Raw genomic sequence first — 18,632 nt, 5'->3', positions numbered from 1 at the left:
AAGAGAATTACAACATTGATTAACACTTTGATTGTTTAGTTTTTTAAATGGAAGGCATTAAAAGGTGAGTATCTGGGAAAGTATCACAACAAAAGTTCTGTATGTAACAGTTTTGAGTTAGTCCTGAGGAAGAAAGCACTAAGGCTGAAACTTCATCCTCTCCTGCAGTTTCACGGTTGTCAGTAGATCTAAGAGGTTTTCTCAAACTTATTCACCATTTTCTCTGCTTAACACCGTAAAATTGGCTTGCTATAAGATGGGAAGCACTTCTGAAAACAGATTTTTAGTCTAGATCTGCAACACTTCCCACCATTTGAGATTTTAGCACATTCAGTAAAAACTGCATCCCTTTAAACATTTGGCAAGTCCACACATCCAGCACCACCACCAGGCATTTAGACAGATCCCCTAACACAGGACTTAAAAATTCTGAACTGAGAAGGAAACAAATATCTCACTGCCTAAGACCTGACTCTTCATTACCAGGCATACTGAGGCAATAGTTGTTTATGTCACTTATTGAAGACGGAGAATCTTGCCTGTAACATGGATTGTAACCAACATGGTTTCAAGTTCTTATCATCTTGGGGTTTTTTTCCAGATGTACTCGCTTTCAGATTTTTCACTCCAAGATAATCTTTTCATCCAACAACCTTGTATGGAGTGACACAGCCTCAAAAGAGCACTGCTCCGGGGTACAAAAACACCAAAAAAGCAATGTACACTCCACTAATCCCTTCTATAAACTGTACCTCATTTGAAAAACAGGAAAGACAATATGATAGATCTAGTCTCGCAAAGAAACAAGAGAATGACCCTGAGTGTTTCTGGAGACTGTTCTTAAAAAGAGTGCCTAAAGTCAATGCATATGTTTTCAATTTTTTTCAGTTCATTTGTATCTTCATTGTCAATGGCAGGTTGCATTATTAACTCTGCTTTCAACTGCACTTCAATGCCTTTTTCAAAACACCTCTTACTGCAACTCATAGATGCATTTCTTTTGAAGTATCATTTGTAGCACATAGTGTAAAAACTGCTAAATATTTTAGTGACTTTAAGAGCTTATTTTCCAGATTATTTAAGAGCTTAGGTGCTTACAGCCTACTGAAAGGCATGTCATTTTGGCAGTGGTGTCTTTGATATGAAAATGTGCAAACGTGACAATCATTTTCCCTCCAGAAGATCCAGGGCAAAATGAGTAACTGAAATGGCTACACAGTTAACACTGGGATTGAATAACATGAATTTGGCAGGGAAACTTTCAAGAGCCTGATGAGGTGTACTTGTGCTTGGTCAGTCCTGCATTGTAAAAGTCAAATTGCCTTCCCAGAAGGGGCTGAAAAGCACTATAGACCTTTCTAGCAAAAAAACTCTCTAGTAACCCTGCATAAAGCAGAATAGATATTGATTTTTCAACTGGAACAACCCACACTCCTCTACTTCACAGAGTCAGCAAGACTTTCTCCACTGCATTAAAATATTTGACATTTCAGCAGTCTTCCCTATTTTGCTTCCAAGCTGGATGAAAACAAGATCTGTGAAACTGGGTGGAATTAAACAAAATAAAAACAAAAAACAAACAAACAAACAAACAAAAACCCAAACAAAAACAAAAAAACCCCACCTCCACACCACCACCACAACAACAACAAACCACAGCCCTCCCAGAAAACCAATCAAACTAACCAACCCGCCCCACAGGATGGGAGAGAACACAAACCTCTCCAGGACCACGGATGACAATCAAAGGGAGAGGAGCTTCATTGCATATAATCAAATGTGCATTGGGTCACAGAAATGATTAAAGGAGCCTGCTTAAAGTCTCCTCCCCTTCCACACTGCATGTGAGTGGTTTTAACATCTTCCAAGTGCTGCTGCCAGCCTCAGCAGTTATCCTACCAAGCAACAAGACAATCATAACCATCCCTTAATGTGGTATTTACTGACATTTACCCAGACCCTTTCTAACATTAGAAAATAAAAATACTAATTTGTAATGGAGATTTCAAAAAGGAGTGGGGATGGGTAACGGCAGTAAAAAAATAATCTAATAGGCTTATAGGTAATCACAGAAATTTGCTGATAAGGAGAAAAAAAGATTTCTCAAATAGTTAAATGACACAATACACAGAATTATCTGGACGGACACCACAGATATTGTGCAGAAAGTTTAGAAAAGAAGAAGGAAGTTCTAGGAAGTCAAAGGTAAGGGTTACCCTTTGGCTAATTAACTTCAAGAAACGTCTTCCTACTAAGAGGTTTGAAATTTCACAGAGAGCCAACCTTATCCTAACCTCTTAATTATCATGGGACCACTCACATGTGGCTGTTCATGTGACTGTACCCTTTGTGTATTGTGAGTGGATGGTATTTCACTTCCATGAATTCCTATGCCATTTTAGCATCAATCTATACTACTTGTAAGTCCTATCAACACACATACATCCATCTGCATCTAGCTATTTACTGTAACAGAAATTCCTGAGCATGTGCATGTGTACAGAGTCTACTTAAACAATCCAAGACCCTCTATTTTAACTCACAACAGGAATGTGAGATTCATCATATAGAAACATAAGCTAACTCAACTAAGTTCAGAAGTGCTCTGAGCTTTTAGCCTCTTCTACCTTGGTGACTTACATATATAGGAAGCCAACTTCAATTTCCTTCAGCATCTATCTTTTTGGTCAGATTATGTATCTTGCCAGCTACTGACAATGGCAATTTGAGGCAGCTATGAAAGTTAGCATTGTTCCAAAATCATGTTTCTGATAAGAAAAGTTCTAATTTTGTTGTTTATTTGTTTGTTTTTGGGGGTATTGGGAAGGAATCATAAATAAAGAATAACTAGAAACACTTTAAAGAGAATATTACACCCTTTAAGACTGCCTTTGAATCTGTTGCCTTGCACATTGGTAAAGTATATTGTATCTGTTGGTTTAGTTGTTCAAATCTATTAAATCATGTTCAGTGCAAGTCCTTTGGATTGCATCCAAAATTCACTACATTTGCAAGACTTTGATAAAGCGCTCACAGTTTGCCAGGTTTATCTAGCTACATAATTTGTGCATACATCCAACAGCTTGAACTGCAGCTGTTGACACTTACCACTAGAGTTTTAATCTCTTCAAATATTCATTAACTACATTAAACATACACTTGTCTCTGAAAGCTGCATAAAAGAGAAATCTAGCATTAAATCTGATGAAAAGTTCTAATGCTTACATGGAGCAAACATTTTATTGAAACAAAAACAGCAAGTTACTCCACCTAACCCTGCAGTTACCTTTCTTTTTTATTCTAAATGCTTTGAGAACTTTCAGGTTCTCCTTCTGGGTGTGCCCAGAAATACTGCAGTCCAAGACAGCTCAGTGCCTGTCTCCAACATAAGCTTGATCAAGATCCAGTTTTCATTTCTTTGCCTAAAATCTCACGCGCAGGGAGTGCAGTAAGTGTGCTGCACAAACAAGGCCATCCCCTGGGCCATGGCCAAGGCTCCTGCTCACACCCGTACCGGTGCTGCTGGATCCATGGCCGTGGCTCCTGCTCACACCCGTACCGGTGCTGCTGGATCCATGGCCGTGGCTCCTGCTCACACCCGTACCGGTGCTGCTGGATCCATGGCCGTGGCTCCTGCTCACACCCGTACCGGTGCTGCTGGATCCATGGCCGTGGCTCCCGCTCACACCCGTACCGGTGCTGCTGGATCCATGGCCGTGGCTCCTGCTCACACCCGTACCGGTGCTGCTGGATCCATGGCCGTGGCTCCTGCTCACACCCGTACCGGTGCTGCTGGATCCATGGCCGTGGCTCCCGCTCACACCCGTACCGGTGCTGCTGGATCCATGGCTGTGGCTCCTGCTCACACCCGTACCGGTGCTGCTGGATCCATGGCCGTGGCTCCTGCTCACACCCGTACCGGTGCTGCTGGATCCATGGCCGTGGCTCCTGCTCACACCCGTACCGGTGCTGCTGGATCCATGGCCGTGGCTCGGTGAGCCAGCGCGGGCCGGGCCGGGCGACGGCGGCACTGCCCGCTCGGGAGCCTGCGCTGCTGCACGGGGCACCCAAACCCACAAGAAAACAACAGCACTGAGGCCACTCGGGTATTTCAGTCCTGTTTGTAGAGCTTTAATTCAGCAAATCTGTCGCTTCTCAGCTAACAAGTTCAGCCCTTTTGTCTGCGTTTCAGTGGAAGAATCGTGTAACCTCATTATTTGGCATCCAACCCTATCACATTTAATTGTTGTCTGAAAAGCTAGGAGGTAGAACCCTATATTGCAAGGCATATAACTGTATTTCAGAACAACTAGGAATAACAGAAATTTCTTAGAGCCTCTGTTAGCCATACTAATTTATTTACCTCTAAACATGTCAAAGAAAATTAACTTTTCTTACACTCTTTTCAGGACCTGGTTAATGCGGCACTTAACTGGTGGTTCTGAGGACCTACTGTCTTTTGCATGAAAACCAAGGACCCACCAGCCTCACTCAGAGAGTTGTAACACACCCTGTTTAAAAAGGTCATAGAAAACAAGTATTTCAGCAAAGCTAATTGAAGGCACATGTACAAGGAAAGTAAAACACAACATATTTCAGGAGTATAATCAGCTATTTCTTAGTAATGCAGCTGGGAGACACCCCTCTCATTATGTAAAAATCATGTATATTACATAATTATTGTGAAGTTAGAAGATACCTTCCTTTTGCAAAAAGGAAACATGATTTTCACCCATCTGTTTAAAAAGAATGTCTGTCTGGCAGACACAAGTCTATTTTTTTTTTTTCATTTTTTTAAACTGCTTCCCATGAGAAGGTTTTCAAGAAATGTTGTATATACATTCCTAAGAATCAATATCCTCCATGTAGTAAAAGAAAGGACAAAATATAGGAAGCTGTGCCTCAGAGAATAATTTTTAAAGTATTAGGCAACGTTCAACATCATTTATAGTGAAGAACAAGTGTTCCTGTTGCTAATGTACCCTCTGAAAGAAATGTTTCATTCACTGGTAAATAGATTAACTCTCTGCATTGCTCCAACACAAATAGAAAAACTAATATAAACTACCCTTTCCATAAATTAGAGCTGATTCACAGTAACAGGACAGTAAAAGGAGTCAACAATTCCTCTGTGAAGTCACAGAAACATTTCTAACAATATAAAAATCCTGAACTTCATAGCTGTGATTTCCTAAGAAATTAAGCAGTAGAGGAAGGCTTAAATATATCACAGGTCTCATAATAATTTTTTTTTAATTTAAAAAAAAATTGTCTCTATCAAGCTATTACCTGAACACATACAGTCTCAGAATATTAGCTTTGTAAAAGTTCTTTCCATTCTATTGGCATGATTTCTGAGGTGTTGTGGTACCAGTGTCAGAACACAACATGGAGGACAGTATGAGATGCAGATTTGCAATCATTGCTTGCTTATTCAGAAACAAAATATTTTCTTTGGAGTATCAGTGGGAACCATCTCTCTGCATAAGTAACACCTCCAAATAACAATGCTTTCTGGGAATATTCCTACATTAGCCACAGCAGACAGGGATAGAAGTGTTTCAGCACAGGGACACTGCAAAAGTCAAACCAAAGCACTTTTAAACTTGTTAGCCAACCTCCAATGGCTAAGCTAAGCCTTCTTAGTCCTTGGGAGAGATCACTTTGTATCTTCCAGTTACCAGAGAAAACACAGACTTGTCAAGAATGACTAGGCATTTTTCTTCTGGGTAGCTATTCATATCCACTATCATCAGAGATGTTTAATCTTCTAAAGTTAAACTCTATGCAGAGGAACAGTTACTAACTGGAACATGTACCTATAAATACAACACAGGCATCCTATTGAAATTAGCAGAAATATCCTTGGGATTCAATTTCAAACTTCAGCTCCAGATACTCCAAGGGCTTCTGTAGCATTATTCTTGATATACTAAACTATAAATGGGATAAAAAACATGTCTGGGGAACTGGAAAAAAACCAAACAAACTCAACCCAAACCTAATTGTTAGTGTAGGTAAAAGCAAGGCAATTCCATGTTCATTAGTCCATATACTTAGAAATAAAATACATGTATAAATGGATATGCCAGGCCACAACCAAACAAGTCTCTCTCCCCTCCAGTTTGGCAGCAAAGGAACAATATCTTGTTCCTTTGGTAGACCAAGGACTATCCCCAGTGTTTCAGTGCAGGGCTGCATTGCAGACCACTGGCTCCTGTACTTTCTCTAATGGAGATTGATGTGGGCACACATCCCAAAATAACTCATCAAATGGTTTTCTACACAAGTTTTCAAGGACAAGTGTTTCAACATACATTTCAATGCCGCCAAAACTGGAAGGAAAAACACCAGGGGTACCCACTGACAGACATTTTGTACTAACAAACGTCCAAGAAAAAGTGACCAGGGCTTTCGTTATAGACTCTAAACATGATGAAAGTCCTCTTCCCTTCAGTCCTCTTCTGCAGTCAGCAAACTGCTTTATTTTGGCAAAAAAAGGAGATTTCTGCTTTCTATGATGCAATTCTTACATGACTTGGGCTTCACTTCAATCAATCACTGCTCAGGTGACAGCAGTGTTGCAACTCAGTTATCAGGCAAAAGCTGAGCAGCAGCTTGAAGGTGCTGTGCTGTGCTGGGAGGGGCAGAGGTGCACCATCCTAAACCTTCAAACAACACTTTGTCCTCTAGCATTTGGGATCATTGGGGCACGAAACCCCTGCTAAATAGTTTCAGTACATGAGAGCAACACAAGGCTTCAACTGACCAGAGGCCAGACACAAGGATGTAGAACTTCTCAGGTAGGTACCTGTGTGGGAATATAATTTAGGGGCCACTGAAAAATAAGTGACACATGTCCAAAATAAACACGGCTGAGATTATTATGGTATCCCGGTAACTGCTGAGCATGCCTTTGCTCAATAAAGCATAAAAAAATCAACTGTTACTATCAAGGAAATGTCATATACCTAAGAGCAAGACTTAGATGTTTTATTTTTTAAGAGGAAGTACAGAAAACTGCTAGATCATGGACAGAAAAACAGTTCACCATGTAGCTTACACATCTACATTGTGCATTTCAGAATCTAGACTCCTGAAACATCTTGAAATGAATGAGTTGTACAAGACTGTCTAAATCACTTTGTTATTAAATAATATTATAAGAATGATGAGATTCTAACTTCTTTCTGATTAAAATTCTCTCTGATGTGAGGCTCCCCACACACTGGTACAGAAATGCAACAATGGAATGTGAAGATTTATTGTTTTCTTTTATGTTTCTACACAATGATGAATAGGCCTAATGAGAGATCTTGCAAGAGCACTGTGAAATTAAGTATTTTTTTCATCATTTTGAAATAGAATGCCAGGGAACTTCAACCCAACATGAAACAATAAACTATCAATGGATCTATGACACCCTGCTGGAAGGATGGCAATAAGCTATCTTGTACATCTTTTGCAAATATTAAATTCTGCATGCAAGTAAATACAGGGAAAACTCAGGGAACACACTGAAGAACTGTTTTACAGAGGTCTATTTAGCTTTCATCCACAGTAAAATTTAGATGAGGTCTCCAGCACAACAACACAGACATTCAATATGTTTATCTGCTGGGTTTGATATATATAGAATCTTACAAATAGTTCAGTTCCAAAACTGGACTGGCAACCAAGAGAGTGGCATCAGATGCCAATTGTGCTGCCAAGCCTTTACCACAAAAAGGGGTACATTTGCAGAGGTGCATCTCTCTTCTGTGAGAAGATGTTAATTGAGAAAAAAGAGAAAACACTAAGTTACTAAGCTTTAATTAGTAAAGATGACAAACAGAGCTATCATTGTGTCTTTTCAAGAAAGAGAAATTAAGATCTAGCATGATTAGTCACAGCAGAAGAAATGTAAAATCCTTATGTTCAGAAATCCAGAAACAATTTACAGTTTCAATTCTACCCCCGAGACTGATGCCACTGAATATAATTTTCCTGAAGTTCTTATTTGGTTCAGGTTCCAGAAATATCTTAATGCTTGTATCAATCATACCTCCGTGTGGTGAACCCTTCAGCCTCCTGCATTTTAAAGCTGAACTGCAAGATCCTTTAAGTGGCGGGAGACAGAGCTGTTTATTCTTATCCTGTCAGCTTGAAAGGGATTTTAGACATCCTACAAATCTTGTCTTGCTGCTATGCCTCATGTGCTCTGGTGGTCTAGATGACAGTTAGTATTTCAGCCCATTTAATGTAAACTGCATGAACTGCTACACTCCCACAGGAGATACCCGTCCTTGACACAAAAATACAAAGATAATCATACATTCAAGGAATCTTGGGCAGGGAATCTGAGCAGGGAAGTTGAAACCTTTTACCAGCTGCAGATTAAAATCTCCCTATTAGGAAATTCATAGTTTGGAAGATGCCATCCAGTGGCCTGTGAAGAATGAGTTTATGGCTGACAGATAAAAATCCAACCTTGCAGAATCACCAACAGCCCTTGTCATCTTTGCTAGCAGCATTATTCAAAAAACATAAACAAGTCAGAAAGATGCTTTTTTGACTTCCAGTCATCCTTTTCAGGTCAGGTTCTAGTCTTGAGTTTTTCTCAGCCTATAAGTGAACTCGATACTGCTTCCAATAGAGGTTTGCTTAGAGAGTAGGAGTAAGACTGTAGTCTGACTTTAAAAGTACTGAATCATCTTTGCTACTTGAAAAGTTATTCACCAGAGCTAATGCACACAAGCACCCACTCTTACATCTGCAAAAGCCAGGAGGGTTGAAGAGAAAAAACAGTAAGAAATACCATACTTCCCTATAATTCCTGTATGGGCTTGCAGAGAAAGTGGATTAAAGAAAACCCCTTTTTAATCAAGCGGTGGAAACCATCAGTACAGTTAGTCACCACATAGTAAAGAGGTGACTCTATCCTGCCTCCCCATTTAGCCACACACTACTTTATTCTGAATAAGGCAGCCCCAACATACTTGCAACACAGAAGTTTGAGCAAAATTATTACACTTAGTTCAGTGAGACCCTGTACCTCACAGCTTAACAATGTACCCAGATTAGGAGGATACCAAGAGGGGAAAGTGTGGCTACCACGATACAGGCCCAGTCACTGACAGCATGTCCAGCTTTTTGGCTGTATCTATAGCCACTGACATTTCAGAGTAAGGTATTCTTTTCTGTCTGTATATAACAAAAGCTTTAACACATAAGCATCTTTGCTCACTATCTCTGTTAATCAGATACAGCTTAGAAACTGTGCTTCATAGTGGTAGTTTCAGAGTTGGCAGCTGTGCAAGTCACAATGAAGTCACTTCTCTCTTCTGACCGCAATAACAGCCAAATCTAATTCAGTGTGTCAAAGTCATCTACAATCCAGAAATCTCTGCCACAATTATACCAAGTTTTGGGACTTTCATAACTACTCCTGCTCAAGAAAATCTATTCAAGTGGCTGGGACTTGGCCTAAGCAAAGTGAATAAGGCCCTTATTGCATCAGGTAAAAAGAAATCAAAGGTCATCTCTTGGCAGTAGAGCCTCAATTTATTTGTGCTTGAGGGCAGCTTATTACAGCACACTGACCCTCACCTGACGTCACTTAGTGCTTCCCATGTGTCTGCAACTGAAAAACAGGGACTTAAAATGTAAATGTGAGACTTCTTGTATCTGCGTAACAACAGGAACAGCCTATTACAAAACACTGGCAAAGGAAACCAAGTAACTCTTCCGACCACTGTGGACTTCATTTGCTGCTTTATATAATCTGTATGCCAGAGAGTGATCTTTTAAAAAAGGGTTGACTAAATTTCAGATGCTGTCTTTTGGGTTTTTGGGTTTTTTTTAACCAGAGTCTACTGCTGTTGCACAAACTGCTAAGAGTCAGTCTTATATAGTGACTTTTAATCTTCTACTTGAGTACTCACTGTTGGAGATAGGTGAAGACTTGCTGAAAGGAATGCAACTTGAATGGAATCACTCTGGGCACTGCTTCACACTGTGCTCTCTGTTTTAACATAATATCTGTATGGTCTGTGAAAACAGGCATTTTGCAAAGCCAAGAGTTTTGAAAAGCCCTTCTAACATAACTTTAAGAAAACAGCAAAACAAAAAGCAGAAACAAACCCCACCTTTCTGAATTTTCAAAGAAACAATCACAACTAAATCACAAGCACTATGTTTCAAAAGAAATCAGAAAATGACAGTTTCTGTCCAATTTTAACAATATGAAAGCAGCAAAGCTATTTTAGCCCTTTCCTGCCCTCATGATTCAAAACTGTATAAGGATTTTTTTCTTGTTTAAAATAATTCTTAGTTATGATTATTTAAATTTTGAACATGCTCACAACCCTCGCTTTGCATTCAGCCATGGTGTGATGAATTTGGCAAGCAACAGATACAGGCAGAAGGTATAGCTTGATGGCAACTGATTAATTACAGCAGCATTGTGAGTGCCTAAGTAATAAATCTGAACCTGATCCTGCACTGTAAACATTCCTATGGGAAGAAACAAAGTACTCCAATTGCCTTAATCTGAGCAAATCTCTCAACTGGAGGGGAGCAGTAAGAAAGAAAGAAAAAGAGACAATCTTTTTGGTGTGCAATATGTATTAATGAGTACACGCAATGCCTGAAGAAGAAAAGGGGTATAAGAAATTACATTTTAATGGCTGTTTATCACTACAAAAAAAAATCAAAACTGACATCCTGCCTTAACCCCTGTGTTTCAACACATGAACAGTATTTCCTGGGCCTACAAAACTGAACAATACTAACAGTTAATGGTTAACCCACTGTATTCTTTTAAATCCTTATTCATATGCTGGTTTAATAAAGTGCTTCAATTCCACGTAGAGCCCCATAAAATCTGCAAGGAGGTTTGCCCACTATTCCCCACTCACTTCCCCAGCGAATGCAGCTCCACGGAGCTACAAGAAAATGAGACAGAGCTTTCATTTCTGCCAAATTAAGTAATTGCATCCATTCCGAACAATTTATCACTCTTTTGGGCAGCTTGTGTCATGGGATGACATTTTGTTGTAATAATGCAGGGTGGGATTGGACAGGCTCTTGCTTCTCTTTTGCCAATCTGATAAGCAAAAATATTTATTTTTTTACTTTCGTAGAAACTACATGTTTTAGATAAAAATAACCAAACAAAAATACAAGTATAATGCACAACCAACTAATGGTTTGATGTTAGCAAGTCAGGACTACAGCAATCACCTTTACTGTGGAAAAAAATCCAGGATATCTGAATACTTTCCAAGTCAACATTTACTCTCAGATTAGTGGCAATAGTTTTGCTGAATTTGCCATTTAGAGATAAGTTTGTCCTTCCATGCACTTCTCTGCAGCTAATCCAAAGGGAGCATCAAGGGAATCCGCCTGAGTCAGGATTACAGATTTTAGTCATACAATACTCAAGTAGCCAAGTGACGATTTTCTCCTGGGGGAGTAGTATCCATGCTCACATATATCCAAGTGCTGATCCAGCAAGGCCAAGCACAACAGATGTTTTTCACCAAGAAGCAGGTTTCATGAAGAAGGGCTTTTAAAAAGGGCTTCTTTATCCATCCTTTTCCCAAAACCAGAGCAAAGAAAACACATTCCAACTTGGATATCATGACTCAGAACGGAACAAGCAGGAAACCACAGTACTTCTATCAGTGTTACAGACAGTATCCTCAGGCTCCCAACAACACACTGGGAAGCCTTCTCCTCCTGTTCTCTTATCTCACCAGGCCACGCAGTCCCAAAGGACAGAGCCTGCTCCACCTCTTGGGCAAGCCAGGTCCAAGGTGTTGCATCAGCCCTGCTTGTTCATCAACAGAGACAAACTGGGACAGTCTGCTCACTACCAGGTTTCTCTGCTAAACTCCATTTTGATACAAGAGGTCCGTACAACCCAGCCAAAGATAAAGAAAGTTCAGAAGTTGAAAGTTCAGAAGTTGGAACTTCTGTTGTCACAGCAGTTATCTCTTGGATTTACTAAAAGGGACTATTCTTTTAGTAACGTTAGTATTTTAAGAAGCTTGGGTTTAGGAAAAAAGCATAAGTAAGCAAAGTTAAATCAACAAAAATAACATTGAAAAAAGGGTGGTTTTGGTGGTTTTCTGTATTTCTCACTACACTTAATCACATATGGCTATATATAACTCATGAGTTTATAGCAGTCATATAGGAAGGGGAATACAGGATCACAGTTACAAACAAGTGACTCTTCTGCAAAAGGATGAATTTCATCTACCAAGTCCTGTAAGTTAAATATGGTTTTGATGCCCAGCGAGACTTCCAAAGGCTCCAGTTCCTGGAACCAACTATACATCAAGTATAACCTGTGAAGTTAAAGAACAAGTTACTAACTCTTGTACTGTCAAAGAAAACACTGGAAACTCAGAGCTGAAACCAGTGGTCTTGCTTTCCAATGACAAGAGGATATCACATAGGAGTGGCTTGATCTGAAAGACACTGAAGTTGCCGATAATCTTTTCCTTGACTTTACTGGCTCTTAGACCAGAGCTTTAAATAAAAGAGATAGTGGCTCTTGCACTTACTGAGAAAAAGATTTACAGAACTGATGGAAAACGTAAATTTTTTAAAATAAATTTTTCCATATAAGGAGCCTGGAATCTTCCTGTGAAGGGAAATTCCAAAACCAGGACCAAAATAAATACTGAAGTGGGATGCCAAGTAGTAGCAGCAGCACAGGACTGATGTGAAATAGCCAACAAGCAAGACCTTAAGCTGTGATTTGGAGAAACACAGTAATAAACCTATGAAGCACATACTACATAATTGGTGTTCACTCATGTACAATAAATATTTTTACTCAAATTACTTTTTTTTTTTCTTTTTTTTTTTTTAAATGCAAACTACCTTCAGGAAATTTAACAGTTGACCAACATCCTGTAATTATCATACCTGGTTCAGAGATAAAGGAACAAGTTCAGAGATAAAAGCAAGACACCAAAGGCCTGGATGAGCAGCACAGAGCAGCCAATGGGAGTGTTGAAACCAGAAGCCCACATTCCAGGAACTCACTCGTCCTTCACCTCAGCGGCCCACAAGGCTACTTGCCCTCACAAGGACCGGACTGAGATCCTATCTGCATTTCTAGTGCAAGAACAGCTCCTGGGGAGAAGCCCCACATTTAACACTTGGTACCACCATTTAAAAAATATGTAACAGATGTCTGTACATGGTGTTGACAAATGTTGACTGTTTAACAGCAACTAAAATTATGAATGCTGACCCATCTCTGGGAATGCCATAACCCTGCAGGGGTTACACAAATTTGATGTGTGACATGACACTCCAGTCCCCCAGAGAAAAATGGGTGGGACAGAACGTTCCAGGAGGAGAAAACTGAGTTGTTTTAAATTAGAATTTGAATCTGTTATTGTCGCTGAATTAAAGAACAAAAATTAACAAAAAATAAACAGGCAACACTAAAGCACAAGGTCTCAGCTCTGCTTCCTTTATACAGAGTAAGATATGAGGCAAAATTAGGTTCATCAGATCGTTCTGTTAATCAATTTATATATATATATGCTTAACATCCCTCTAATTAATCTTCTAAATGAAGTACTAAACCATGCATTCTTCCTAAAAAAAATCTAATATACATAAACAGAATTATCTAGTGTAAAGTACTAGCTATCCTGAACCAAAATGAAGCTATTGCAAAGCAAAACACTGTTATTTATCCTGCTAAGAATGCAACCACATTGGTCACATATTGAGCCACGTATATTCAGAACTTAATTAGCTTTACAATTACCCAAGTCATGGTCCAAACTGCATTTAAATCAGGTAGAGCTGCTGTCTGAAAACAAAGGAACTAATAACTGAACTGTGTATGTGCCTACTCAAGGGAACAAGACTTAGTCACAAAATCTGTTCTTCAGCCAGCACTGTTATCACTGGAAGCATTTCACAATTGAAAGCTACAAAATGCTTTCCCTATCAACTTTGTGGTAAAAGGGCTACTATCAAGGTCCAAACTCTTTAAGAAGTTGGTTTGACACACTAAGTTTTCTTTTACTTTTTTTTCCTACTTGCAAAAAATAACAACCTTTCAAACCTGAAGCTTGTTATGATAACACAACACTACAGGGGACACAGCTAAAATTGCTTATGCATGGTTGACTTTGGAGCTCCTTGGGTTTTTTAAGTGCTTAACCACCAAGCCTTACTTCTCTCATGCAGAATTTAAAGCCCACAGAAGTGTCTGCGATGACTGCACTTCACTGGAGATGATAAACCTGATTTTCAAAGTAAAAAAGAAAATCCCAAGTACCACTAAGTGTCTGAGCAGCACTTCACCTCTGTTTTTACTACAATTGCCATTGTGAACAGTCTGAATATCACACATCTGATGTCACATCACAGAGAACTGAGACTGCAGTGTGTTACTCAGTTTGTTCTACAGCAAAAACCAAAGGTTTTGAGCTGAGATCATAAAACCCATCACTGTCTAGGAGCAACCTAATTCATCTTCTACAATTAAATCTGCTGGGGCTCTGAAGGAACCTGCTGTATGAAATGCAGAAAGACAGAAATCTTGCACCATACAACACCTCCAAGTGTTTCTGAGAGTTAGTCAGGAATCAAATTACTCCTACAATTACAATGGAACTTTTTCAGATTAAAATCATCATCAGCAAGACCTGCAGTTAGCTCTGCTGCTAGATAAAACCTGGTAAGTTATGTTCAGGGCACAATTATGATAAATAATCCGTATTTCCCACCTATATTCACTTTGAAGGACTCCCTATGACAATTCACACCAGCTGGCCTCATATTCTAACCTGGCTAAAAATGCTCACTTTGCAGCACTTTTCTTGTTGGAAGGCAGTCTCTTCTCCTAGTCCACTTAACTCCATTCTCTCACTAGATTCTCTGGTAATAGAGTTCCCTAGTGATGGAAAAGAAAGCACCAAGAATTACAGGTGTCTAATAAATTTCAGCAATATCCAATTTCATTTTAAACCCCTGATGACACTGAATAGGTGAAAATCACATCAACCAGTAGATTACTACTAAGTTTACACAAGAAAGGAGTCCGAGTTGGCAAGCTACAGCTTGGTAGATCAACTTCCTAAGCTGATCTTTGTGGAACTTTATGGCAGTTCCACAAAAAGCAATAAACAGACAGATTTGGGCTATTTTCAGTTCCTGTTCTTGCCACAGAAGACAGGAAAGACATGCACAGCAAACTGACAATATTAAGAGCTCATCAGGCAACTATTTAATCCGTAGCCTTATACCCTTGTATTGAGCTACTAACCACTAGTGCCTTAGACAGTGGTTTCTGATTAAATCAACTGATTTATCAACAGGTGACACGCTGAATTACAAGTACTTCTATTACTTTTGATGGCTATTCATGATACTGATGCACCAAATTATCTGTCATCTCTGCTAGCAGACATCATCATGCCCTTATATAAACCCTGTTGTACTGAAATCTTGCATATAGCTCCGTTTTGCTGATCCCTTGATTAAAAAAATATGAAAAAATGAAAAAAATACAGAAAAGAGAAATTACACCGGCAAGAGATACAGAAGAAACCTAGAAAGATGATTAAAAAGCTAAGAATTCTTTAACCTGAAATAAAGAATAGCTGAGGTAGACAGACAATGAAAGAACACAGCTCTGAAATAGCACAGAGCTATTTCAGTGAGCAAAAACCAAGCATAACTCATTTTATAAGGTCCACACAAGTATCAGACACAAAAATTAAAACAAGAAAAAGGAAGTAGTTTTTCCTCACAACATAGTAACCTGTGGAACTCGCTGCTGTCAGCCTCTCTAAACTATTCATGTACCTAGAATCTGGAAAAAATAATCTGGATGAATTAATGTTGAGCATGTCAAGAGCTATAAAACACACAGACGTGGATGCACTGACAGTTGCAAAAATGTAAAGTCACAGCTGAAGACGAAAAAATAATTCAAGATTCTCGTCTGCTACATACCCTCTAGCCTGACAAGTGAGCACAAACAGCTCAAGTGTTGGTAGAATTAAAGGAGAGATGGTAACAAAGCCAGAGGCAGGAAAGCGTGAAGAGAAACACCGAACGCCAAACCCGGTTCATGCTCTGCACACTGCGCCTAGTTAGACCAGAAGACCTGGCCCAAAGCAAGAACAATTGCAACACGCATTCTTCGTGAGGCGAGTTATCCACTTCTTCCCCTCTCCCGTACAAACTGCTGGATTCGGCTCAGGCTACGTGCAGCTACGGCTTCTGGTGGGACACCGAGGCGAAACCAAACAGCTCCTTACACTGCCTCTGGATGCAGCTCCTGGAAACCGAGCGTGCGAGGAGAGCAGCTTCGAAATGGCTACTTACACAGCCGAAACACGCGGCGCAAGAATCCCGCGGAGCGCAGCGGAGCCGAGCGCGCTCCCTCGGCCGGGGCAGAGCGAGAGCCCCCGGGCCGCGGCTCCGAGCGCAGCCCCGGCGCGGAGCAGCCCCTCAGCGCGGCCTCGGCTCCGCCACGGCCGAGCGCCGCCGCCCCGGGCACCGCCCGCGCCCCCGGCACGGCGCCCGCCGCCCACCTGGCGCGCCCACCCTCCCGGGCCTTGCCTCGCCTCACCGCTCCGCGCCGGCGTCCCGTCCGGGCGCCCCGCGACCAGGCGCTCTCGGGGGCGAGAGGGCTGAGAGCCGCGCGGCCCCCGGCGCATGGGAGGCGGCGCGCCCTCGGCCGGGAATGCCAGAGCCCCGCAGGACCCGAGCAGGTTCCCGGCGGCTCCGGGGCTCAGCCACAGCCTCTCCCCTCTCCCCTGGCTCCCGCCCGCCGCCCGCGCAGGAGCCGCGCGCCGGCTGCTTGCCACCTGCCGGCCGCCCCGCGCGGCCCGCTCCCTCCCTCCTGCCCCCGGCGGGCCGGAGCTCCGCCGCCGCCGGCCGGCGCCGATGTCCAGCCGGGGAGCCCTGCGAGGCGGAGGCGCGGGGACGCCGCACCGTCCAGCCCCGTCGGTGCGCGGACGCGCGGGGGAAAAGGCCGCTGACGGCGGCGGGTGCGACGGACCCGCCGGCGGGGCTGCCCCGCGGATCCCCCGCTGAGCGGGAGCGCGGGTGCCCGCCGCGTCCAGCCCCGCGCGGTGGGAGCCGCGCTCCGTGGCTGTCAGGAGCGCGGCGCTGCCCGGGCCCGCCGCGCACCCTCCTCTGCGGGAGCGGCCGGGCAGGTGCCGCCGCCGCCGCTCCGCCAACGCGGCCGTTCTGCGCGGCCGGAGCGGGGTAAGGGGTACATCGTACTCGGGCCGTTTGCAGTTCTTCCAGCCCTTCGCTCCTCGAGACGAGGGCACCGAGGCACCCCATACTGCTGCCCTCGGACGCTACAAGAAAACGCGAGAGACAACTGTCATCTCCCTACTCACTGTCTGGGTGAAAGACCATCCGCTTCCAGAAAAAATACTGACAACTAAATAATAATATGTGTTCCTGACAGTGTTTGCTTAAACGTCTGAGGTCTGAAACCGAGCCAGTAACAGTGATACACTGGCACTGCGAAAAGCGCACCACCGATAAGCAACTATGAGGAGAATCCCCTCTTGGTAACTTTTGAGTCAGCATCTGAGGAAAAAGCCTGGAATTGTGTCTCAGTTTTTGCTTTATATTAACTGTACCGGACCTAAAATCCCTAAGGGCATTTTCACTGGAAAGAGCAATAAAGTGTCCAGCATGAACTCTAAACCTTAGAACCAGATAGCTGCTGGCAACAATTCATTGCAACATTTAGTTTTATGCTTTAAAAAACCCCACAAATTTATTATTATTATGCTGGAACCGGCCCAGCCAGGTGAATGTATTTATTTTAAAGCACAGCAAAACAGGTTGTTTTTTCTTGCCAACATTTTGGGCTTCATTACATTTGAACCCAGACAAAAAGAGTAAAAGATGATGTGTTGAGTGTGCTATTCATTGCACAAAAACAACCTTCTCCGTTCCCAAGTTCATGTATGGATATAAGCTCTAAGCAAAAGACCTGCTGCACAAAACCTACATTTTCCTGTGTGTTCACCAGGCAATTGCCACAGCACAGCACTCCCAATCAGTTTCAGATGCCTTGAAGGCACCATGGCAGATCTTGGTTGCAAAAAGACAGCTGTACACAGCTGTATGGTAATGATTTCTCACATGCAAAGAAAAGCTGCATTATAACCCTAAGAGAAGTGTAGCTATGCCACCTCCAAGAGGTCTCATTCGTAGGAAGAAAACAGGTCTGGAAACAACCCATTTAGATTTAATCTAGAAAGAATTCTGCCAGTCTCTCCTGAGTTATGAGGTGGTTTGTAATCAGGTAGAACTTTACCTGTGCTTCAGAACCTAGACTAAAGCCTGTTTGGCAGTGGTAGGCAATCTTTCAGGAAGCAAATGCTGTGCTGCTCTAACTATGATCTAATGAAGTACATAAGTGACTAATTGCTAAGCCAGGTAGCATGTGAGCAAGACTAGCTCTGGCACGTTACAGTATTTTAGTTCTAATCTCCGCTCAGAGTACACATTCTACTTCACCTACTCTGCCAATTGCATGACTACTGTTTGCTTCGGGGAGAGACACAACTGCAGCCAGATGGACTAGAGACAGGAGTTCTTTTCAAGAGCAAAGACCCAAGTACTAAAGT

The 18,632-nt window shown here is 42.0% G+C and overlaps 1 protein-coding gene across 3 annotated transcripts in view; it reads right to left on the bottom strand.

Annotated features, from left to right (window-relative positions):
• The window catches only part of THSD4 (thrombospondin type 1 domain containing 4), a 268,563-nt gene that overhangs the window by 217,375 nt on the left and 32,556 nt on the right, over nucleotides 1-18,632 (bottom strand). Inside the window, exon 1 of one of the 3 annotated variants that reach the window (XM_040077769.1) lies at nucleotides 16,604-16,686. The exons of 1 other annotated variant lie outside the window; for it this stretch is intronic. The gene's annotated coding sequence lies outside the window, so the exon portion shown is untranslated. Of the gene's footprint in view, nucleotides 1-16,356; nucleotides 16,452-16,603; nucleotides 16,687-18,632 lie in introns of those variants that run through there. One more of the 3 variants, XM_040077770.1, reaches the window with a different exon arrangement.

This window comes from Hirundo rustica, chromosome 13 (genome assembly GCF_015227805.2).
Source record: "Hirundo rustica isolate bHirRus1 chromosome 13, bHirRus1.pri.v3, whole genome shotgun sequence".
In the NCBI taxonomy this organism is placed as follows: domain Eukaryota; kingdom Metazoa; phylum Chordata; class Aves; order Passeriformes; family Hirundinidae; genus Hirundo; species Hirundo rustica.
Note: the sequence above shows the minus strand (reverse complement) of the source record. Positions and strands in the feature narration are given on the sequence as shown.